Below are 26402 nucleotides of genomic sequence, written 5' to 3'. Positions count from 1 at the left end.
ATTTTTGTCAAAGAGATTTTCCAGTTTAAACCCCATGTCATCACATCCCTCTTGAAAGGCAGAAAAGAGTCATTGAGCTTTGAGTTCAGAGTCCTGGAATAGATTTTTCAGTGGGTACTACATGGAAACCCAATTACTGACTGAAATAACACCCAGAACTTGCCTGCAAGGCAGATGCAAGGTTCTGCAGAATACCTGTGGTATTCTTATGCTCTGACATTGAAAAGTGCTTTGAAAAATAGGTGCTGCATGCATGAAATAGGAATTTTGGATTATTGAATATTAGGTCATCTGGACTTCATGCTATGGTTTTATCAGTATAAAGCAATGAAGGGGAAGGTTTGTAGAATATTGTAGAAATCTCATTAATATGATTTTTAGATTTACATCATCTCTTTAAATGAAATTGGACAGCATTCTCTATGTACTCTTACATATGTGATTTATAGAATATAGGTTGGTTTTCAAACCCTTTCTGGATCTGTCTTTTAGCTGTGATGTATTTTGTTGTAGAATGGTACTTGGCAAATTGATTTTGCACAAAGAAATATCTAGTCATATGATGAGGGAACTGTCCCCATGTCAGTCAATCTGTGTTTTCAACATGGCCACCTAATTTTAGCTCCATCTTAAATTATCATGTTCAGTTTTCTCAACAAACTTCTGTTAGCCTGTAGTTTGAAGAAAGACCTTTGAAATACAAGGTAAGAAGCTGATCTTGTGGAGTAGGAAGCATATCAAAAAGTAGGAATGAATATTTTTCTACAAGAGCAAAAAACTATTTTAGAAAAATGGTGTTCAAAGACTGGTTGTATTGTTCATTTGAATTATTTTTGGAGAAGTGATGCCATTTTAAGAAACGTTTTCTTGAAAAAAAGTATTTATTTTCCGTCTTCATTCATTTAAGGAAAAAAAAAAGTAGGAAAATCATGTTTCTGTTAAACAGATGCAAGGGTTATCCCAGAACTTTGTGCATTTATCATCTGATCATGTGCAAACCTTGTTCAATGCAGGGATAAACAGAGACAAGTTAAATTTGCTGTGAGCTCGAGCCTCTGACAGTGCTCATTTTATCAACAAAGAAGAATGAAGGAGCAGAAATTGTAGCACAGCCTCTACTATTTCATCATTGTCGACCTTAAATACAATCATTCACTGCTGATAGGTTTTTCTCCTTCCTTCTCCCACTAACACTAAGCTATCAGAATCCCTCTTGATACGGTCCAGAGCCCAGTATCAGTGATTAAAAAAGAAGGAATTAAATTATGTTTTTTAATCTCTCTTTTGGTAAATATCCTATTTTCAGAGAAAAAGCTCTGAAATTTTATCTTTCTTGCAGTTGCCATTTCATTAAAAAAGGTGATATAAATATAAATAAATAGTAGAAGTTGTTTGTTATTAAGTGCATATAGAAACCGGTGACTGGACACACACTCATTCTCTTAAAAGACAGCGAATACTGAAGAAGTGTGGAAACTCAGTTATCAGTGGGTGTTTATTTTCTGTAGATAATTCCACATAGGAAGATACACACATACAGAAAGTACTCAGTCCTGATCCATTTTGCTGATACCACACTGCATTGACAGATTGATCTAATGTCTCCAAGGACATAAAGGGTCATAATCTCACCCTAAATTACAGTTGATTGTTTTTTTATCTATCATCTTCCAATGGGAAAAGCTGGTTGACAATGTCAACAGAAAGTCCACAGTTTGCCAAATCAGCCTATGTCTCAACTCCAAACTTACATGATCTAAACAGGTGTTAAATATTGCTATGTAGTTGCTTAGGGAAGATTGGGTCAGGTTACACTCAAGGTGAGACAAATTTAATTGGGCAAGGCAGGTTGCAAAAATCCCGGTCTTTACTTAGCCTTACAAAACAGAACATGATTGCCCACCAGACTGTTCATGCCTTGTATGAAATAACTAGTACAGAATGCAAAGATAATGATGTTTTTCAACAAGACAACTTTGCAGTGTGTAAAATACGAAAAGCACAATGAGATGAATTTGAAAGTTCTCACACTTTGCAAATGTAAAGAAAGGGTCAAACGATCATCCACTGGCAAAGGCTAGGTAAGTTATGATGTCCCACAAATCCTGACTATACATTACAGAAGCAAAATGCTATATAATGGGGGTGTTGGTTGGAGAGAAGCTCAACATGAGCCAGCAGCCCAGAAAGCCAACCATGTCCTGGACTGCATCAAAAGGAGCATGACCAGTAAGTTGAAGGATGGGATCCTGCCCCTCTACTCTGGTGAATTTAAAAATTACCAGTAGCTCTTTTAGGTCTTAATTTTTAGCAGTGTTTATAAGGCTTGAGCTGTGGTTTCATGTCAGGCTCCAGTATTTCAATCAAGCACAGCTCTACAGGTAGGAGCAACCTCTACAGGAGAGTCCTGCCAAGATTTGCTGAACCTGTTTCAAAGACAACAACTGAAGTTACTGTAAATTTGGTTTAAGGATTTGAGGAGGTGAAGCAAACTAATGGTGACATCTACCTCCCAGCCTAGAAGGCTCCTAAGGCTGTACAACTCATAAAATCTTTTAAACCCTTATTCAAAGAGCTTAGCTTTAATGGTGTGACCTTAGCTTTGATGACCCACACGTCAATAGAGTTAGACTGGTGTGAAAAAAGTAGAGAATTGCTTAGAAGACCTTATGACACTGTAGCACTGTGTGTTATTTAAATGTATTATTTTGCCCTGCATATGTATTAAAATAAACACATTCTTCTTCCACAGGACGTAACAGCTATACAAAAAGATTTAAAAGGTAATTATAACATCAAAAGGCTCTTCAGATTTGAGATTTCCTTATGAAATCAGAGAACAAACTGACTTTGAGTGTGAATAAAATTTCCATTTTCAATAGTCTTCATGGTTTTTTGTCTGGTAAAAGTTTATGTTCTGGCATACCCTTTGCATGTTAGCGCAACCTCTTGTTAAGCTTTTGGACAAGCAGAAACCTCACTTCTGAAATCTGGATCTTCAGCTTCTGCAATGATTTAGTAACTAATTTTAAATGTGAATTTTGCTGATAGACATCAGCCTAGGATTTCCAGAGGTGCAGTACCAGAGGAACTAAAAAAGTGTAGATACTTTCTTTTTTTTCTTCTTTTTTTTACAAAGCAATTTTGTTAAAGAAATGGGCATAGAACTGTACCTTAGGTCATATAAAGAACAAAATGAAACAGACAAATTTACTAGACTCTAAAACCCAGCCTGATATTTCTTTAGTAATTGCTGAGAATTATGTCTAATACTAAGCTAGTCATTACTACAATGGGAAGATATTCTCTTAATGTTTCTATGGCAGTTCAGCAGGCAAGCCTAGGGGAATAACGGATGAAAGGCCAGGTCTCAAACTGAATATGGAATCAAAGATATGGCTTCTTCTGAAAAGAATAATGAAGTGTTTCAAGATGCAAGTCTATCAGGTTTTGTTGAATTGTAAGGGGGGCAGAACCCTGTTTTCTCATCTGGGACGGGATTGGGCTGCTGAAAATCAAGGGGTTTTCTTTTTCCCATTCTTATTAGTTCAGGGACTTCTCTCCAAATATGCCTATTTCTGTGGAATCGTTATCCAGCTGGAACTACCAGTAGAATACATGAACCAGCTTAGCTAACTGAAATACTCTGAAAATAAGGATGGTTTGGTTTATGTGCTAACTCCACCTGCAGTCATCTCTGCAGACTTAGTTAAGTCATTAGCATACAAACAATGGAGATACAGTGCACAATTTGATCTGCTTTATATGTTTCTTTATGATAAAAGCAAAAGGAAATGTACTTGAGGGGTGAAAACCTTTTCTGAATGAGCAGGTCTCAAAAGAATTTTTTGGTACTATCGTGTCTTTTGGATAATTAAATTTCACTAATTAGAGATAACTTGATACCCTTTGTCTTGTCATTATGCAGCAGAAAGCAGGAAGAGATCAGTGTGTGTATAGAGAGATCAATTCATTCATGTTATATTCAGTTAAGAAAGATATTGGTATGCAAATTTATAGAGGGTAACTGGAGGAGGCAGTTATCAGAATTAGAGGATAGTTATCCTTTTTGTGTTGGCAAAAAGGAAACAAATGAGGTGCAAAACACATAGTGAAGTTTGTAATGAAAGAAAAGACAGTAGTTAGAGGTACTTCAGCACCTGAGGATAGCCAGGCCTGTTATTTCCTTTCAAGGGAAAAAAGCTCACTATCCCAGCTTTTTGTTAGCATGCATTGTACATCATATACAGCATCGCAATAAATATGTCCGACATAGAGCCTGATTTCAAAATATTACACATCAGCTGAAAAAATTGCAAAACAAATTGGTTTTCTTTAAATGACTGTGGTGTTTAACAGAGTTTTCCTCTCCACAAATGTGATTTACAAGGTTTTTTATATATATTAGTCTTGTTACCTTTAAAATTGATGTGTGTCTTATGATGCTATAAATGGATAAAGAAACAGAGTTTTGTAGCACAGCTACTGCGAGGAGACAACATGACAAAGAGATGAAGTGTCAGAAAAATGCAATTTTGATTTAGAGATATTAGTCTGACTTTATATTGTAGATGGGGAACTAGAAAGAGTACTGGGATTGTGAGATGTTTCTGAACTACAATTTCACATCCATGTCTTATATGCCATAAATTTATAGGGATTTTGACATGTCAGTGTTGGATAAGGAAGATAAATTTTCTTTGGATTGTCAGGAAAAAAAAAAGAAAAAATTTTATCAAAACCATATCTTTGCACAGTAAAAATGGGAATGATGTTGTATTGTGTGAGGAATAAACAAAATCCAGTTGGCTGTATGCTTTCATAAATATAACTGTTCTTATTCCTGTCCCTGGTCATATAAAATGTCATCCATATTACATTGACATTGATTCTGCTTATGTGATTCTTTTCTATCTTTTCCCCAAGGCAAAGAGCCTGCAATGTTCATGTCTATTGATCTCCTTGCTGAAGACCCACCACCACAGAAATTAGTTTATTTGTAGCTCTGCCGGGTGCTGGGCATCCTCACCTCCCCTGAACACCTACAGAAGGTGCTGGGAGACTGAGACCTACTATCACACTTTAAACAAAAGCCACTAGGCTTTAGGCCGAAACAGAGAATGCCCATAAGTGTAACTGATTCTGGTACAAGACGATACTGCCCAACAGGGAGGAGAAAACTGAGAAACTGGACAGAAAATGACACTTTGTCTGCTAAGGAAAGGTATCTACAAGCTCTGACACTTCCACCCTTGCTTAGCCTTTGAAATGTGGGAGGCAGTGTTGATTTTGTCTAAATAACAAAAAAAAAGCTCTTTGAAACAGTGTCCTGGGTTCAGCAGTAGCAGTCATTTTTTCTCCTTCTTAGTAGCTGGTGCAGTGCTATGGTTTTGACTTTCGGCCTGGGAATAATACTGATAAAGCCGATGTTTTCAGTTGCTGGTCAGAATGTTTACCCTGACCAAGGACTTTGTGAGTCTCATGCTCTGCCAGGGAGGAGGAGAAGCCAGGAGGAAGCAGGGACAGGACACCTGACCCAAACTAGCCAAAGAGGTATTCCATACCACAGCACCTCATGCCCAGGATATAACTGGGAGTTACCCGGAAGGGCTGGTTCACTGCTGGGTGGGGGTGAGTTATCGGTTGGCGGGTGGTGAGGTGTTATATTCTCTTCCCTTGTTATTTCCTTTATCATTATTATTATTGGTGGTAGCAGTAGTGATTTGTGTTATACCTTAGTTACTGGACTGTTCTTATCTCAATCAGTGGGAATCACATTCCTTTTTGATTCTCCTCCCCGTCTTTCTGGGAGTAGGGGGAGGGAAAGAAGACGGGGAGTGAGAGAGAGACTGCATGGCTAACTTGATGACAAGGTTTAAACCACGACAAACAGTGAGTGAAATTGTGGTGTCGATGATGATAATATTACATAGTTCTCTGACAATGACATTTCAGGTTAAAGGCTAAAAGCCTCAAACTTTATGTAGGGAACACTGAACAGCACGATTAATGTTTCATTTATTTCTCTTTTGTGGGAAAGCAAATTTTATCAATCCTTTATCCTGTTCTCTGAAACTTGCCTCCTCTTGAGCACATGAACACAACCACTGTTAACTTAGATCATGAAAATTACCTCACAAAAAGATTCTTATGCAAGTAGTCTACCATTTTGCCCATGTCTCACTACTTCTTCATCCAGGATGAGATGATGAACAAATTTTCCTCAACAGCGAGTGAAAGAAAAACTCTATGTCATTATTTGAATGTGACAGAGTTTTGTTGAATAAGGCATGGTGCAAAAGACAAAACATAAAGCAGAAAAGAACTATACCCACACTTATGCATAATAATAGCCCAGTTAGTAGTTAAATACAATACTACACATTTCCTTATCATTCCTGTGTCCGAGTCCTGCAAATGTATTTAATTTCAAATGTTATAAAGTTACAGCTGGTGTGTCTTTTGTGCCTTTTGCTTGCAAAGAGTTTACCAGGCCTAGTGGGTTGAACAGCAAGTAGAATCTGTTATCAAAAGAAAGTAAATATATGCAAAGTAGTATATTCATTTCATTTATTTGCTTCTGTAAGTAAGAAACTATTCAAATACATATTAAAAACAGTGGTTAAATGTGAAATATCTTAAAGTACCATATTTAGTTGTTCTATGAGAAGAAAAAAAACCCAAACAAAACATTAATTAATTGCAGCTAAAATGTCTATATTCCTGTCTCTGCATTAACAAATGCTGTTGAAAGTGAGTTCTTTACTTGCCTTTGGCGTCAAACAGGACTTGGCTGCATGTAGAAGAGGGGGGGAAAGGAGACTTGTAGGAAGAGGCACACGAGAAGAGTCATGAAACGGAGCTGAGGGATCAGTCAGGAAGGGAGATTTGATGGCGAGTAGTGGGAAGACAGAAGCCATGAAAAGAGGCAGAAACAGAATTGTGTGATGTACTCAATTTCTATAAAGGGGATTGGAAGTAAGGACAAGGGACTCCAGAAAGTTCAGGTGGAGTAAAGTCATAAGGGTTCCTGGAAGAATGATTGATTGATAGATAGATAGATAGATAGATAGATAGATAGATAGATACATGCATGACGGATGGATGGATGGATGGATGGATGGATGGATAGATAGATGGATGGATGAAGTTTAAGGGGAAAGAGAGGGATTTAAAAAATATTACTCAAGGAGAGGGAAAGTAAAAAGAAAAATATTGCAATTATTTGTACATTTATCCAATGGGAGTTATTTGCAGGAACATTTCCAGATGCCATTTTGCTTTCCATCTGCATTCTTCCAGTTCCACTGAGAAATATTTGATTTTCATGTCCTTGGCATTCTGGTTTCTGTGTTTGTAAATTAGTGAAAGTTATAGTGTTTGAACTGGTAAAATTTCTTGAGCACAATGAAAATAGAATTTAACTTCACAGTAAATCTGTTCAAAGCAAGATGGTTGAGCATATTCCTTCCCTAATATTTGTTGTTCCTTATAATTCCTATTATGTGGAATTATTTGTGCCTGCTTTACTTATTGCACTGGGAGATATTTCAGCTTTAAGAAAAACAGCACTCTCTTCAAATGACTCTGGCTTTTACCTAATGATCTAATAAGTTAGTGATTGTTTCATGTGTACATATTGTGTTTCAGGTCTCGGTGAGAAGTTGCCAAGTCTTTTATTGAGTGGTAATATATTCCTCTTGCTGGTTTTGGATTTCTCTGAGGATTAGCAGTTAACAAAGTGGTTTCTGGTAGAATTAGATTAAAGTACAAGAGATTTGTTTTTCCTTTCATTCAATTTTTTAATTGGGTCATTCCTTAAAAGGTTATCTTAATATAATAAATGCACTACCTCTGTGAATAAGGCATGCTAAATGGTACATGGATCTTTTAGAGTATTAAAAGAGTTCTTATATAAAATGTACGTTCTGGCAGAAGGAATGATAAATAGTAAGTTACAGAACAAACTAGACTGTTCTTCACAAGTGCTAAGCTTGCTTATAAGAAATACCAAAAATCGTAGAAATAGAAAGGAAAACCTTAATTTTTTGAACTTGGAGGCTTGATCTGTAGCAGCAATAACTGGCCTGTTCCCCTTTCAGTAAGCAGTGTTATCTTGGCCTATACTGGTCAAGGATCTGTCCTAGGGGGCTGGGCAAATGATCACTTTGGTTTTAGATTTCCTTGATCACAGAATCACAGAATGGTTTGGGTTGGAGGGACCTTAACAACATTTAGTTCCAACCTCCTGCCATGGGCAGGGATGCCTCACACTAGACCACGTCGCCCAAAGCTCTGTGCAGCCTGGCCTTGAACACTGCCAGGGATGGAGCATTTACCACTTCTTTGGGCAACCTGTGCCAGTGCTTCACCACCTTCACAGTAAAGAACTTCTTCCTTAAAGTTCACAGCTTCAATCTGTGAGCCACTGTAGTAGCAATAAAATTTCAACTAGTATGTTATTATACCCTAGTGACAGATTTTGAATAATTCGAGCAGGTAGTTGTGACTTGCTGGGCTTTGTTGAAAAACAGCCACTGAAAGCTTGTAAACCCTTCTGGCTTAGCTGGAGTTGAAGTTTATTATTAGTTTGATTGCTGATCCTCTTCAGCCATCAAGTTCTCTCTCTCTGAAAACATGAGGAAATAACATCGATTGGCAAAATAAACCCTCAGCCTTCAATAAACAGACTTTAATAAGCAGCATGGATTATGTCCTAGTTATATCTTACTGGCCTTTTTTGATCATAGAATCATAGCAAAGTTAGGGTTGGAAAGGACCTTGAGATCATCTAGTTCCAACGCCCTGCCATGGGCAAGGACACCTCACACTAAACAATGTCACTCAAGGCTTCATCCAACCTGGCCTTGAACACTGCCAGGGATGGAGCATTCACAACTTCCCTGGGCAACCCAATTCCAGTGCCTCACCACCCTTACAGTACTTCCTCTTTATAGCCAATCTGAACTTCCCCTCTTTAAGTTTGAATCCGTTACCACTTGTCCTAACACTACAGTCCCTAATGAAGAGTCCCTCCCCAGCATCCCTATAGCCCCCCTTCAGATCCTGGAAGGCTGCTAGGAGGTCTCCAAGCAGCCTTCTCTTCGCCAGGATGAACAGCCCCAACTTCCTCAGCCTCTCTTCATACGGGAGGTGCTCCAGTCCCCTGATCATCCTCGTGGCCCTCCTCTGGACATGTTCCAACAGTTCCATGTCCTTTTGATGTTGAGGACACCAGAACTGCACACAATACTCCAAGTGAGGTCTCACGAGAGCAGAGTAGAGGGGCAGCATCACCTCCTTCCACCTGCTGGTCACGCTCCTTTTGATGCAGCCCAGGATGCGGTTGGCTTTCTGGGCTGCGAGCACACACTGAAGCCGGCTCATGTTCATTTTCTCATCGACCAACACTCCCAAGTCCTTCTCCGCAGGGCTGCTCTGAATCTCTTCTCTGTCCAACCTGTAGCTGTGCCTGGGATTGCTCCGACCCAGGTGTAGGACCTTGCACTCGGCATGGTTAAACTTCATAATGTTGCCACCAGCCCACCTCACAAGCATGTCGAGGCCCCTCTGGATGGCATTCCTTCCCTCCGGCGTATCAACCGAACCACACAGCTTGGTGTCATCGGCAAACTTGCTGAGGGCGCACTCAATCCCACTGTCCATGTCACCGACCAAGATGTTGAACAAGACCGGTCCCAGCACCCATCCCTGAGGGACACCACTCGTTCCTGGTCTCCAGCCGGACACTGAGCCATTGACCGCAACTCTTTGCATGCGGCCATCCAGCCAGTTCTTTATCCACCCTGTGGTCCTACCTATCAAAGTGATATCTCTCCAGTTTAGAGAGAGACAAGGATGTTGCGTGGGACAGTGTCGAACGCTTTGCACAAGTCCAGGTAGACGACGTCAGCTGCTCTACCGCTGTCCATCAGTTCCATAGCCCCATCATAGAAGGCCATGAAATGGGTCAGGCAGGATTTCCCCTTAGTGAAGCCATGCTGGCTGTCCCAGGCACCTTGTTGTTTTTCATGTGCCTTAACATGCCTTCCAGGAGAATCTGCTCCAAGATTTTGCCAGGCACGGAGGTGAGACTGACTGGTCTGTAATTCCCCGGGTCATCCATCTTCCCCTTCTTGAAAATGGGGCTTATCTTTCCCTTTTTCCAGTCTTCAGGAACTTCACTTAACTGCCATGATTTTTCAAATATGATGGCCAGTGGCTTAGCAACTTCATTTGCCAGCTCCTTCCGAACCCGCGGATGGATTTCACCAGGTCCCATGGACTTGTGCCCGTTCAGGTTCTGAAGATGGTCTCGACCCTGATCCTCTCCTACAGTGGGCCTAGGGTCTTCATTCTCACGGTCCCTGCGTCCGCCTTCCAAGTCTTGGGCGGTGCGGTCAGAGCATTTGCCATTGAAGACCGAGGCAAAGAAGTCATTAAGAACCTCAGCCTTCTCCAGATCCAGGGTAGCCAGTTCTCCTGATAGCTTCCGGAGGGGGCTTACCTTGTCCCTGCTCTGTCTTTTATTCGCTACGTACCTATAGAATCCCTTCCTGTTATCTTTAACATCCCTAGCCAAGTTTAATTCTAACTGGGCCTTAGCCTTCCGAATCTGGTGCCTAGATTCCCGGAAAACATCCCTGTATTCTTGCCAGGCTGCCTGTCCTTGCTTCCACCTTTTATAAGCCTCTTTTTTCCTTCTAATTTTCCTCAGCAGCTCCTTATGCATCCAAGAAGGTCTCCTGGCCCTCCTGCTGCACTTCCTTCTAGTTGGGCTTGTAGTAGGAGATCCTTGAATACCAGCCAACAGTCTTGGGTGCCCCTGCCCTCTAGGCTTATATCCCATGGCACCTTACTAAGCAGGTGCCTGAAGAGGCCAAAGTCTGCTCTGTTGAAGTCCAGGGCAGTGAGCTTGCTGCACGCTCTTCTCACTGTCCTGAGGATCTTGAATTCCACCATCTCATGATTGCTGCAAGCCAGGCTGCCCTGGAGCATCACATTTCCTACCAGCCCTTCCCCGTTGGTGAGCATGAGGTCAAGTATGGCACCTTTCCTTCTGGGCTCCTCTATTACTTGCAGAAGGAAGTTGTCTTCCGCACAATTGAGGAACCTCCTGGGTTGCTTGTGCCGGGCTGTACCGTCCCTCCACCAGAGATCGGGGTGGTTGAAGTCCCCCATGAGAACAAGGGCTAGCGAGCGTGAGGCTGTTCCTGTCTGCCTATAGAGTGCTTCATCCACAGAGTCGTCTTGATCAGGCAGTCTGTAACAGATCCCCAGAGTAGGACTCTGTAGGACAGAGTAGGACGCTTTGGTGCTTAAATAATCCATAAAATGGGTGAAGGCTGCGCTGGCCAACTCCACAAGGATCAGGACCATCTCCTTTGCTCCTTCCCTGTCCCACAAGCAGGCAGTGATCGACCTGAGCAGTGCTCATGTGCTGAAGCTGGGATGCGACCGTGGGGCTGGAATTCAGCCCTGCCCAGCCATGTCGTCCAGCCGTGCCCATCACAGGAGAGCCCGTGCGAGAACCTGCGCCCCACGCGCAGCGAAGGCTGCGAGGGCAGCACAAGATGTGGTGCCTGCCAGCAGCGTGTGTCGAGGGCTGCCTGCTTCAGGAGGGGTCTGCAGCAGCTCTGGACCTTGAACTCGCGTGTCCCCGTCTGCATTTGCACGCACACCTCATGCACCCAGCAGCTCCCCCTGCAGCCCGCTGCCATTCTCCTGCTGGCAGCTCCCCCTCCCTGCCCGCTTGCAGGGTCCCACATGACAGCACCGGCGGGTGACCCTGGCTCCAGCTGCAGCTGCCAACATCTGGTATCCCAAACTGTCGTCGCGCACGGAAGGAACACATGCGCAATCAATATGATTGATAAAAGTGATCCGTTTATTGTGCTCAAATAATGGGTATATATAGTGTCAAACTGCCACGTACACACAGCTGCCCATAGTGATTGGTTGGCATATACAGCATTGGGTACATTCCAGGTGCATTTCCGTGATTTTCCCCTGCTCATATACGCATCCTCCCCTCAAGGTCTCTGCTCCTAGTTCACAGACAATTTTTAGCTACAAGGTTGGCCGGCTGGTCTTCTATCTCTATTGGTTAACTTCCAGGGTTTTTCCACTGCTGGCAACTGTACACAACTGGTGTTTTTTTTCACTTTCACAGAATCTGTGCTTAATTAAGCTCAGACATGGGAACATGACCTTTGCTTGCTAACCATGTCTCCACAATTCCCCCTTTTTCTTTTTGAGCAAGCCAAATGGACGCTACACTTTTCTTAAGCATTGATATCACACATCGCAGCATACAACTTGCTATTAATACGAATAAAACTATTGCACATAATATAGTTACACCTTGCATAAGCAAATCTTTAAGCCATCCATAAATTCCCCATCCTTTAAAGAGTTTTGTCAGCCGGTCCAAACCATCATCCTTCATTAGTCGTTTGACCCCTTCTCTTAATTGTTGTATACTTTTATAGATTGACTCCGAATGATCTGACAAATTCATACAGCACATCCCTTCAAACTCTGCGCAACCATGTCCTTGTGCCAACAACAAAAAATCGATTGCTGCTCTATTCTGTAAGGTGGCATGACGAATACTATCGACATCAGTTAAAAGTCCGCTTATAGCAAGTGAAGTAGCATTTGTCTGTTTCGCAAGTCCACAACCTAGTTTATTTAATGTTGCTAAAGCTTGAGCTCTAGCTACTTTGGGAGCTAAAAATGAGGCAGCTATTATTTTACCCAGGTTCCAAAAATTTACTTTGCAATCACAGCTCAAATGAAAAGCATGCTTTGACCTTCAAGAACACAATCCTCTTTTGTATATTATCATAGTGCTATTAGGGATAAACATGCCTAAGATACCTACTGTACATGGGCAATTATATGGGACTTTATATGGGACGGCACCTCCTGCCAGGCCCGATCCTGTGGCAACTAAGGCACAGACTCCGTTTCTGGCTACAAACAAAATCCCTTATTGAGTGAGCTTACAGGCTTTTATAGTATTCTGCCTAGCGGTTAGTAGTGGTTAGTTCCTTTGGTACTTTTCCATCACGAAACAATATTATTGATCGCGCACTTTCTCAGCCAAACACATTACTGTCCACGCACTTTTGCTTGACCAATTATTTCTAAACATAGTTCTTTGCCATCACTACTCATTATATCGAAACTTTCACTTCCCCTTGACTACACATTCTTTATCATGTCTTAAGCATCCTCCTGTTTCCAGGTTTACAGTCCTCAGAAATTATCTTGCTGTTCTCTCTTCGGTTCCACCCGATGTTCTTTCTCCGGTTCTTCCCAACTTGTCCCTTTCACTTCTTTCAAGGTTTGTGGTTGATAACAGTCCAAATGTTCAGGCTCTCGCCCAGGTCTACTGGTGCAGCTTCTTGTGCAGCATGTTGAAGACAGACTTTTTTTTTTTTTTTTTTTCACCCTCTACACTACCATTGTGTTACAATCTTTCTAGTTTTTGTCTTAGCATTTTCTAGTAGCTGCTGCAAATTTGCATGCTCTAACATCTTTTACAAGTAACAAATCCACACAGCACAAGGTATAGTTTCTCATTAGTAACTGGCTAGTAAATACAGGTGGTTTTATACACAAAATCACAGCCTCTAATAATAGGTACGTTACAAGCACACATATTCAAGTTGTTACTTTTCAGTTGCCCCCAAGTGATGTCCTGTAATCATTTCTATTTCTCTTCCTCTATCTCATTCTGCTCGGGGTATTTACTGTCAGCTCCTATAGCTGAGGTATCAGGTTTCTCCACTTGTCTGTCCAGCTTATGGTAAGGGTTAACAAACTTTGCAGGTAGCCACCATGGATCTGTAGGTAGGAGGATACAAACATACCCCCTATCAGCTCCTGAGAAGGAGCTGGGTTAGAGTGATTCAAAGACATTCTGATGGGAAAGGAATGTGAAGCTACAGCTGCCTGCCTGCTTAGCAGCAGCCATAAATACCTGCCAGCAACCACACTTTTGCATTAACCCTTTCTTGCCCAAAATGTTAACCTGTTACCCATTAAAACTTTTACACAAACCCAACAACAAAAAATACACAGAACACTGTCTGCCCTCAACACACACACACACACACATGGGATCCCACAAACACACTCCATACAACTACAATATTCAAAACACAAAGCCCAGACAAACATTACTTCCACTACACGGTCCCTCATACGGAACGTGGCGTAAGGACCCTGTGAAGACAATCAAAAATCAGCTCCAAGCAGCATCATCGCAGTGTGAGGTGGCAGGCTCAACTTTAGCGGGCATCCCCGCAGAGGCTCTGCCTCCCCACATCGCATGAGCCTTGGGCTTTTACACTGACCAAAATGCACACTCATTCCGATGCAGGTGGCCAGCCTACATTGGAGGAAGTGGTCAGCAATATCCTTAAAAAGTCTCCAAGGGCTGATAGAAACATAGATATACATGGATATATATTTGCCAACTTCTAGTACATGTGGATAACAAAGAGACTATCAAATGAGTTGTATATGGGGTTTCAAGTCCACAGCCTGCCACAGTACTCATATAACATGTTCAAAAGGCTATAAGGGTACTTTTTTTTTTTTTTTTCTTTTTTGTTTTTTTTTTTCCTTTTTTCTGTAGTGGCCAATTTGTCGTCAGCAGGGAGGATTCCCCCAGGGTAGGCTTTGAGGGTTGTTGTCGCTCGTTGTGGGGAACCCCCCTGTCCCTCGCCCTGTCGCACAAAGGGGAGTGTTACCAGGGCTCACAACACTCCACTTCGCCTTTTCCTGCGGCTGCCGTTGTTGCTGTTGCCGCGGCCGCGGTTTCTGGCAGTTGCGCTGCAGCTCCAGCGCTGCCTGCTCGGCCGCGCGGCCCGAGAGCTCCGGCCGCGCCTCCCGGGGCACCTTCCTCCACAGCTCCCGTGCAAAAGTCTGCACCCGCGGCTCCTCCACTCGCAGCGCCTCGGTGTCCCGCAGCCGCTCCAGAAGCTCCTCTCCTGGAGATAACTTTCTCGATAGCACCCCACGTCTCCTTCCATAATCAAAGAGGGCAGTAAGCCCTTTTCCTAGATCCTGCTTCTCTAAGAAGCACTTAAATAAATCAAAGGCCGCTTGTCTTTTCATTTTTCACTACTCTCTCTTTTTTAAGTTTTGGTACCAATGCAGCTCACCAGCAAGCAGGCCAACTCAGCGGGCGGCGGAGGCTCCCTCTTCGTCCTCCGGGCTCAGAGGCTCCTATTCTCTTTCAGGATTGACCTCTGTCCCTTCTCCGGGCTTTACCTTAGGACTACTTAGTAGTCTGATTCTTTTTTTTTTTTTTTTTTTTTTTTTTTTATCATATGCTCCTCTTCTCTTTCAGGATTAGCCTCTTTTTTTGTTCTTTCACTGCCCGTTCTCTGCCCGGCATCTTCGACCAGCAAAACCGAGCAATTTTTCTTCTTTCAGCCCTCCGGATGCTGCTTCTCCGGTGCTTTCCCGCTCCGTGCGCAATTCTCCCAGCCACTACGGGTACCCGGGTTCCTCTGTTGGTCCCTGTTTGGGCGCCAAACTGTCGTCGCGCACGGAGGAAACACATGCGCAATCAATATGATTGATAAAAGTGATCCGTTTATTGTGCTCAAATAATGGGTATATATAGTGTCAAACTGCCACGTACACACAGCTGCCCGTAGTGATTGGTTGGCATATACAGCATTGGGTACATTCCAGGTGCATTTCGGTGATTTTCCCCTGCTCATATACGCATCCTCCCCTCAAGGTCTCTGCTCCTAGTTCACAGACAATTTTTAGCTACAAGGCTGGCCGGCTGGTCTTCTATCTCTATTGGTTAACTTCCAGGGTTTTTCCACTGCTGGCAACTGTACACAACTGGTGTTTTTTCTCACTTTCACAGAATCCGTGCTTAATTAAGCTCAGACATGGGAACATGACGTTTGCTTGCTAACCATGTCTCCACACCAAACCAGCTCCAGCCCCAGACCCTCTTCCCACCCTGCAGGATGAGGACCAAGGGACTCACTGGGAGGAAGGGACGGAAGGGGATAAAAGGCTTGGTTTGGGCAGCAGGATCCAACAGGATGCCGGGTGCAGGCTGCTCCCCGCAGTGACCTGAGCCTGGGCACGCTGTGATTCTGTGGTTCCATGACTGATTCCTTGTACGTGGCCGTGTTTCCCGCAGCTTGAGGAGCAGCCCGAGAAGCCTTGGTCAGCGCTGGCACAGGCTGTGCCCGATGGCAGCACCAGAGCGGGTGCCCTGCAGCCACCGAGGGGTCAGAGGGAGCGCCCACACCTTTGGTCCCGAGCCCAAGCCCATCCCTGCCCACAGCTGCAGAGAGCCTGAAAGAGCCGCTCCGCCAGGGCAGGGAGCCCACGTGAGGACAGTTGGGGTGCCCCAGCACCCAGCACCAGCCCTCATGGCCCCTCCAGCTCTGCGAGCTCAGAGCAAGTGGGAACCACTTGTCTGCCAAAGCCACGTGTCATCACAGTAAAGACAAAGAGAGACTGGGTCAGGGAAACGTCAAGAAATGTATTTGCAAAACAAAAAAATGAAACAAAATAAACAACAAAGAACAACTATTCTTGTCAAAAGTACAACTCTTCTACCTAAAACTACAACTATACTACCTAAAAGTACAACTCTTATTCCTAAAACTACACGTATTCTACCTAAAACTACAACTCCTATGGTAAAACCAACAATCTTCTTAAAAAACAACAATCTTTGAAGAAAACAGGAACTCTCCTACAGAAATCTTCAGGCTCCACGAAACTTCCCTCTCCACCAGCCCTGGAAACAAGCAGCACAAGGTCATTTCAGTGAGGCTGCTGATGGTCGTTGTGTTTGCCACACGCTGGGGACAGTCGGACTGACTGCCAGCAGTGGACGGGGGGCACATTCTGCCTTACCACTGCTCAGCCCAAATCCATCGCCTCCTCCTCCTCCACATCCACCTCCATCGCCTCCTCCTCCACCTGCACGTCCACCTCCATCGGTTCCCCATGCAGCCCCACTTGGGTCCTGCTGGCGGCCTCTTCCTGCAGCTGCCGCATGTGTTGGAAAAGCCTAAGGCAAAAGCCAAGCAGAAGAGCGCATTGGTGCTGCCCAGAGCAGCGGAGCGCAGCTGTGGGACAGGGCTCTGGGCACCCCGGTGCCCTCTCGCTGCCCGGGCAGAGCCGGGGGGCACTGGGGCCCCGGGCACGTCCCCAGCAGGAGCTGGCGGGAGGCCGGGGGCTCCTTGTCCAGCAGCACCCACCAGCTCTGGCAGGCTGGCTGGTGCAGCTGCAGGATCCTGCGCCGGCTGCGCTTCAGCGCCTTGCGGGGCGGTAAGGGCTTCAGGACCTGCAAGAGCAGAGAGGGCAGGGGTGAGCGGCCGTGCTCCCTGCCTGCGGGGCCAGGGCACAGACCCGGCCCCGCGCCTGCCCCGGCACCCACCGCCTCCTTACTCTGCGAAGGCAGCCCTTTGCATCCTCGCCTCCGCAAGGGCTGAGCTCGGCCACCAGCAGGACAAAGGTGGACTTCTTTTGGGGCTGCATTTCAGGTACCAAGATGGTATCCAACCAGCAGGCACCAAGGAAAGGGGACTGGGAACGAGTGGAAAGGGCTGGGAGTAGGGCAGAAGGGGGCAGACCAGGAAGAGGGCAGAAGGGACTGGCGTACACGGGTGGGAGCAGAGGAAAAGCGTGGGTTCAGGGGCGAAGGTCTGTGCTGTTGTCTGGGTGTGGGCAGTTGCCGCCGTAACGCGGGTTGTGACATCACCCCAGAGTTGCAGAACGGCTGCGAGCAGGGGATGGGGACGAGCCCTGAAGGGGCCGCAGCTCCATGGGGAACATTGGGCAATCGTTACGTGACCCCCTGAGGCGACAGAGACACACTTTATAGAATCAGAGAATAGATAGGGTTGGAAAGGACTTTAAGATCATCTAGTTCCAACCGCCCTGCCATGGGCAGGGACACCTCACACTAAACCATGTCACCCAAGGCTCTGTCCAACCTGGCCTTGAACACTGCCAGGGATGGAGCATTCACAACTTCCCTGGGCAACCCAATTCCAGTGCCTCACCACCCTTACAGTACTTCCTCTTTATAGCCAATCTGAACTTCCCCTCTTTAAGTTTGAATCCGTTACCACTTGTCCTAACACTACAGTCCCTAATGAAGAGTCCCTCGCAAGCATCCCTATAGCCCCCCTTCAGATCCTGGGAGGCTGCTAGGAGGTCTCCAAGCAGCCTTCTCTTCGCCAGGATGAACAGCCCCAACTTCCTCAGCCTCTCTTCATACGGGAGGTGCTCCAGTCCCCTGATCATCCTCGTGGCCCTCCTCTGGACATGTTCCAACAGTTCCATGTCCTTTTGATGTTGAGGACACCAAAACTGCACACAATACTCCAAGTGAGGTCTCACGAGAGCAGAGTAGAGGGGCAGCATCACCTCCTTCCACCTGCTGGTCACGCTCCTTTTGATGCAGCCCAGGATGCGGTTGGCTTTCTGGGCTGCGAGCGCACACTGAAGCCAGCTCATGTTCATTTTCTCATCGACCAACACTCCCAAGTCCTTCTCCACAGGGCTGCTCTGAATCTCTTCTCTGCCCAACCTGTAGCTGTGCCTGGGGTTTCTCTGGCCCAGGTGTAGGACCTTGCACTCGGCATGGTTAAACTTCATAAGGTTGCCACCAGCCCACCTCACAAGCGTGTCGAGGTCCCTCTGAATGGCATTCCTTCCCTCCGGCGTATCAACCGAACCACACAGCTTGGTGTCATCGGCAAACTTGCTGAGGGCTCACTCAATCCCACTGTCCATGTCATCGACCAAGATGTTGAACAAGACCGGTCCCAGCACCCATCCCTGAGGGACACCACTCGTTACTGGTCTCCAGCCGGACACTGAGCCATTGACCGCAACTCTTTGCATGCGGCCAGCCAGCCAGTTCTTTATCCACCCTGTGGTCCTACCTATCAAAGTGATATCTCTCCAGTTTAGAGAGAGACAAGGATGTTGCGTGGGACAGTGTCGAACGCTTTGCACAAGTCCAGGTAGACGACGTCAGCTGCTCTACCGCTGTCCATCAGTTCCATAACCCCGTCATAGAAGGCCATCAAATGGGTCAGGCAGGATTTCCCCTTAGTGAAGCCATGCTGGCTGTCCCAGGAACCTTGTTGTTTTTCATGTGCCATAACATGCCTTCCAGGAGAATCTGCTCCAAGATTTTGCCAGGCACGGAGGTGAGACTGACTGGTCTGTAATTCCCCGGGTCATCCATCTTCCCCTTCTTGAAAATGGGGCTTATATTTCCCTTTTTCCAGTCATCGGGAACTTCACCTGACTGCCACGATTTGTCAAATACGATGGCCAGTGGCTTAGCAACTTCATTGGCCAGCTCCTTCTGGACCCGTGGATGGATTTCATCAGGTCCCATGGACTTGTGCACGTTCAGGTTCTGAAGATGGTCTCGACCCTGATCCCCTCCTACAGTGGGCCTAGGGTCTTCATTCTCACGGTCCCTGCGTCCGCCTTCCAAGACTTGGGTGGTGCGGTCAGAGCATTTGCCATTGAAGACCGAGGCAAAGAAGTCATTAAGAACCTCAGCCTTCTCCAGATCCAGGGTAGCCAGTTCTCCTGATAGCTTCCGGAGGGGGCTTACCTTGTGCCTGCTGTGTCTTATTCGCTACGTACATATAGAATCCCTTCCTGTTATCTTTAACATCCCTAGCCAAGTTTAATTCTAACTGGGCCTTAGCCTTCCGAATCTGGTGCCTAGATTCCCGGACAACATCCCTGTATTCTTGCCAGGCTGCCTGTCCTTGCTTCCACCTTTTATAAGCCTCTTTTTTCCTTCTAATTTTCCTCAGCAGCTCCTTATGCATCCAAGGAGGTCTCCTGGCCCTCCTGCTGCACTTCCTTCTAGTTGGGCTTGTAGTAGGAGATCCTTGAATACCAGCCAACAGTCTTGGGTGCCCCTGCCCTCTAGGCTTATATCCCATGGCACCTTACTAAGCAGGTGCCTGAAGAGGCCAAAGTCTGCTCTGTTGAAGTCCAGGGCAGTGAGCTTGCTGCACGCTCTTCTCACTGTCCTGAGGATCTTGAATTCCACCATCTCATGATTGCTGCAAGCCAGGCTGCCCTGGAGCATCACATTTCCTACCAGCCCTTCCCCGTTGGTGAGCATGAGGTCAAGTATGGCACCTTTCCTTCTGGGCTCCTCTATTACTTGCAGAAGGAAGTTGTCTTCCGCACAATTGAGGAACCTCCTGGGTTGCTTGTGCCGGGCTGTACCGTCCCTCCACCAGAGATCGGGGTGGTTGAAGTCCCCCATGAGAACAAGGGCCAGCGAGCGTGAGGCTGTTCCTGTCTGCCTATAGAGTGCTTCATCCACAGAGTCGTCTTGATCAGGCAGTCTGTAACAGATCCCCAGAGTAGGACTCTGTAGGACAGAGTAAGATGCTTTGGTGCTTAAATAATCCATAAAATGGGTGAAGGCTGCGCTGGCCAACTCCACAAGGATCAGGACCATCTCCTTTGCTCCTTCCCTGTCCCACAAGCAGGCAGTGATCTACCTGAGCAGTGCTCATGTGCTGAAGCTGGGATGCGACCGTGGGGCTGGAATTCAGCCCTGCCCAGCCATGTCGTCCAGCCGTGCCCATCACAGGAGAGCCCGTGCGAGAACCTGCGCCCCACGCGCAGCGAAGGCTGCGAGGGCAGCACAAGATGTGGTGCCTGCCAGCAGCGTGTGTCGAGGGCTGCCTGCTTCAGGAGGGGTCTGCAGCAGCTCTGGACCTTGAACTCGCGTGTCCCCGTCTGCATTTGCACGCACACCTCATGCACCCAGCAGCTCCCCCTGCAGCCCGCTGCCATTCTCCTGCTGGCAGCTCCCCCTCCCTGCCCGCTTGCAGGGTCCCACATGACAGCACCGGCGGGTGACCCTGGCTCCAGCTGCAGCTGCCAACATCTGGTATCCCAAACTGTCGTCGCGCACGGAAGGAACACATGCGCAATCAATATGATTGATAAAAGTGATCCGTTTATTGTGCTCAAATAATGGGTATATATAGTGTCAAACTGCCACGTACACACAGCTGCCCATAGTGATTGGTTGGCATATACAGCATTGGGTACATTCCAGGTGCATTTCCGTGATTTTCCCCTGCTCATATACGCATCCTCCCCTCAAGGTCTCTGCTCCTAGTTCACAGACAATTTTTAGCTACAAGGTTGGCCGGCTGGTCTTCTATCTCTATTGGTTAACTTCCAGGGTTTTTCCACTGCTGGCAACTGTACACAACTGGTGTTTTTTTTCACTTTCACAGAATCTGTGCTTAATTAAGCTCAGACATGGGAACATGACCTTTGCTTGCTAACCATGTCTCCACAATTCCCCCTTTTTCTTTTTGAGCAAGCCAAATGGACGCTACACTTTTCTTAAGCATTGATATCACACATCGCAGCATACAACTTGCTATTAATACGAATAAAACTATTGCACATAATATAGTTACACCTTGCATAAGCAAATCTTTAAGCCATCCATAAATTCCCCATCCTTTAAAGAGTTTTGTCAGCCGGTCCAAACCATCATCCTTCATTAGTCGTTTGACCCCTTCTCTTAATTGTTGTATACTTTTATAGATTGACTCCGAATGATCTGACAAATTCATACAGCACATCCCTTCAAACTCTGCGCAACCATGTCCTTGTGCCAACAACAAAAAATCGATTGCTGCTCTATTCTGTAAGGTGGCATGACGAATACTATCGACATCAGTTAAAAGTCCGCTTATAGCAAGTGAAGTAGCATTTGTCTGTTTCGCAAGTCCACAACCTAGTTTATTTAATGTTGCTAAAGCTTGAGCTCTAGCTACTTTGGGAGCTAAAAATGAGGCAGCTATTATTTTACCCAGGTTCCAAAAATTTACTTTGCAATCACAGCTCAAATGAAAAGCATGCTTTGACCTTCAAGAACACAATCCTCTTTTGTATATTATCATAGTGCTATTAGGGATAAACATGCCTAAGATACCTACTGTACATGGGCAATTATATGGGACTTTATATGGGATGGCACCTCCTGCCAGGCCCGATCCTGTGGCAACTAAGGCACAGACTCCGTTTCTGGCTACAAACAAAATCCCTTATTGAGTGAGCTTACAGGCTTTTATAGTATTCTGCCTAGCGGTTAGTAGTGGTTAGTTCCTTTGGTACTTTTCCATCACGAAACAATATTATTGATCGCGCACTTTCTCAGCCAAACACATTACTGTCCACGCACTTTTGCTTGACCAATTATTTCTAAACATAGTTCTTTGCCATCACTACTCATTATATCGAAACTTTCACTTCCCCTTGACTACACATTCTTTATCATGTCTTAAGCATCCTCCTGTTTCCAGGTTTACAGTCCTCAGAAATTATCTTGCTGTTCTCTCTTCGGTTCCACCCGATGTTCTTTCTCCGGTTCTTCCCAACTTGTCCCTTTCACTTCTTTCAAGGTTTGTGGTTGATAACAGTCCAAATGTTCAGGCTCTCGCCCAGGTCTACTGGTGCAGCTTCTTGTGCAGCATGTTGAAGACAGACTTTTTTTTTTTTTTTTTTTCACCCTCTACACTACCATTGTGTTACAATCTTTCTAGTTTTTGTCTTAGCATTTTCTAGTAGCTGCTGCAAATTTGCATGCTCTAACATCTTTTACAAGTAACAAATCCACACAGCACAAGGTATAGTTTCTCATTAGTAACTGGCTAGTAAATACAGGTGGTTTTATACACAAAATCACAGCCTCTAATAATAGGTACGTTACAAGCACACATATTCAAGTTGTTACTTTTCAGTTGCCCCCAAGTGATGTCCTGTAATCATTTCTATTTCTCTTCCTCTATCTCATTCTGCTCGGGGTATTTACTGTCAGCTCCTATAGCTGAGGTATCAGGTTTCTCCACTTGTCTGTCCAGCTTATGGTAAGGGTTAACAAACTTTGCAGGTAGCCACCATGGATCTGTAGGTAGGAGGATACAAACATACCCCCTATCAGCTCCTGAGAAGGAGCTGGGTTAGAGTGATTCAAAGACATTCTGATGGGAAAGGAATGTGAAGCTACAGCTGCCTGCCTGCTTAGCAGCAGCCATAAATACCTGCCAGCAACCACACTTTTGCATTAACCCTTTCTTGCCCAAAATGTTAACCTGTTACCCATTAAAACTTTTACACAAACCCAACAACAAAAAATACACAGAACACTGTCTGCCCTCAACACACACACACACACACATGGGATCCCACAAACACACTCCATACAACTACAATATTCAAAACACAAAGCCCAGACAAACATTACTTCCACTACACAGTCCCTCATACGGAACGTGGCGTAAGGACCCTGTGAAGACAATCAAAAATCAGCTCCAAGCAGCATCATCGCAGTGTGAGGTGGCAGGCTCAACTTTAGCGGGCATCCCCGCAGAGGCTCTGCCTCCCCACATCGCATGAGCCTTGGGCTTTTACACTGACCAAAATGCACACTCATTCCGATGCAGGTGGCCAGCCTACATTGGAGGAAGTGGTCAGCAATATCCTTAAAAAGTCTCCAAGGGCTGATAGAAACATAGATATACATGGATATATATTTGCCAACTTCTAGTACATGTGGATAACAAAGAGACTATCAAATGAGTTGTATATGGGGTTTCAAGTCCACAGCCTGCCACAGTACTCATATAACATGTTCAAAAGGCTATAAGGGTACTTTTTTTTTTTTTTTTCTTTTTTGTTTTTTTTTTTCCTTTTTTCTGTAGTGGCCAATTTGTCGTCAGCAGGGAGGATTCCCCCAGGGTAGGCTTTGAGGGTTGTTGTCGCTCGTTGTGGGGAACCCCCCTGTCCCTCGCCCTGTCGCACAAAGGGGAGTGTTACCAGGGCTCACAACACTCCACTTCGCCTTTTCCTGCGGCTGCCGTTGTTGCTGTTGCCGCGGCCGCGGTTTCTGGCAGTCGCGCTGCAGCTCCAGCGCTGCCTGCTCGGCCGCGCGGCCCGAGAGCTCCGGCCGCGCCTCCCGGGGCACCTTCCTCCACAGCTCCCGTGCAAAAGTCTGCACCCGCGGCTCCTCCACTCGCAGCGCCTCGGTGTCCCGCAGCCGCTCCAGAAGCTCCTCTCCTGGAGATAACTTTCTCGATAGCACCCCACGTCTCCTTCCATAATCAAAGAGGGCAGTAAGCCCTTTTCCTAGATCCTGCTTCTCTAAGAAGCACTTAAATAAATCAAAGGCCGCTTGTCTTTTCATTTTTCACTACTCTCTCTTTTTTAAGTTTTGGTACCAATGCAGCTCACCAGCAAGCAGGCCAACTCAGCGGGCGGCGGAGGCTCCCTCTTCGTCCTCCGGGCTCAGAGGCTCCTATTCTCTTTCAGGATTGACCTCTGTCCCTTCTCCGGGCTTTACCTTAGGACTACTTAGTAGTCTGATTCTTTTTTTTTTTTTTTTTTTTTTTTTTTTTATCATATGCTCCTCTTCTCTTTCAGGATTAGCCTCTTTTTTTGTTCTTTCACTGCCCGTTCTCTGCCCGGCATCTTCGACCAGCAAAACCGAGCAATTTTTCTTCTTTCAGCCCTCCGGATGCTGCTTCTCCGGTGCTTTCCCGCTCCGTGCGCAATTCTCCCAGCCACTACGGGTACCCGGGTTCCTCTGTTGGTCCCTGTTTGGGCGCCAAACTGTCGTCGCGCACGGAGGAAACACATGCGCAATCAATATGATTGATAAAAGTGATCCGTTTATTGTGCTCAAATAATGGGTATATATAGTGTCAAACTGCCACGTACACACAGCTGCCCGTAGTGATTGGTTGGCATATACAGCATTGGGTACATTCCAGGTGCATTTCGGTGATTTTCCCCTGCTCATATACGCATCCTCCCCTCAAGGTCTCTGCTCCTAGTTCACAGACAATTTTTAGCTACAAGGCTGGCCGGCTGGTCTTCTATCTCTATTGGTTAACTTCCAGGGTTTTTCCACTGCTGGCAACTGTACACAACTGGTGTTTTTTCTCACTTTCACAGAATCCGTGCTTAATTAAGCTCAGACATGGGAACATGACGTTTGCTTGCTAACCATGTCTCCACACCAAACCAGCTCCAGCCCCAGACCCTCTTCCCACCCTGCAGGATGAGGACCAAGGGACTCACTGGGAGGAAGGGACGGAAGGGGATAAAAGGCTTGGTTTGGGCAGCAGGATCCAACAGGATGCCGGGTGCAGGCTGCTCCCCGCAGTGACCTGAGCCTGGGCACGCTGTGATTCTGTGGTTCCATGACTGATTCCTTGTACGTGGCCGTGTTTCCCGCAGCTTGAGGAGCAGCCCGAGAAGCCTTGGTCAGCGCTGGCACAGGCTGTGCCCGATGGCAGCACCAGAGCGGGTGCCCTGCAGCCACCGAGGGGTCAGAGGGAGCGCCCACACCTTTGGTCCCGAGCCCAAGCCCATCCCTGCCCACAGCTGCAGAGAGCCTGAAAGAGCCGCTCCGCCAGGGCAGGGAGCCCACGTGAGGACAGTTGGGGTGCCCCAGCACCCAGCACCAGCCCTCATGGCCCCTCCAGCTCTGCGAGCTCAGAGCAAGTGGGAACCACTTGTCTGCCAAAGCCACGTGTCATCACAGTAAAGACAAAGAGAGACTGGGTCAGGGAAACGTCAAGAAATGTATTTGCAAAACAAAAAAATGAAACAAAATAAACAACAAAGAACAACTGTTCTTGTCAAAAGTACAACTCTTCTACCTAAAACTACAACTATACTACCTAAAAGTACAACTCTTATTCCTAAAACTACACGTATTCTACCTAAAACTACAACTCCTATGGTAAAACCAACAATCTTCTTAAAAAACAACAATCTTTGAAGAAAACAGGAACTCTCCTACAGAAATCTTCAGGCTCCACGAAACTTCCCTCTCCACCAGCCCTGGAAACAAGCAGCACAAGGTCATTTCAGTGAGGCTGCTGATGGTCGTTGTGTTTGCCACACGCTGGGGACAGTAGGACTCACTGCCAGCAGTGGACGGGGGGCACATTCTGCCTTACCACTGCTCAGCCCAAATCCATCGCCTCCTCCTCCTCCACATCCACCTCCATCGCCTCCTCCTCCACCTGCACGTCCACCTCCATCGGTTCCCCATGCAGCCCCACTTGGGTCCTGCTGGCGGCCTCTTCCTGCAGCTGCCGCATGTGTTGGAAAAGCCTAAGGCAAAAGCCAAGCAGAAGAGCGCATTGGTGCTGCCCAGAGCAGCGGAGCGCAGCTGTGGGACAGGGCTCTGGGCACCCCGGTGCCCTCTCGCTGCCTGGGCAGAGCCGGGGGGCACTGGGGCCCCGGGCACGTCCCCAGCAGGAGCTGGCGGGAGGCCGGGGGCTCCTTGTCCAGCAGCACCCACCAGC

The sequence above is a fragment of the Psittacula echo genome, assembly GCF_963264785.1.
Source record: "Psittacula echo genome assembly, chromosome: 3".
NCBI lineage: Eukaryota > Metazoa > Chordata > Aves > Psittaciformes > Psittacidae > Psittacula > Psittacula echo.
This window is presented reverse-complemented; position numbering follows the sequence as displayed.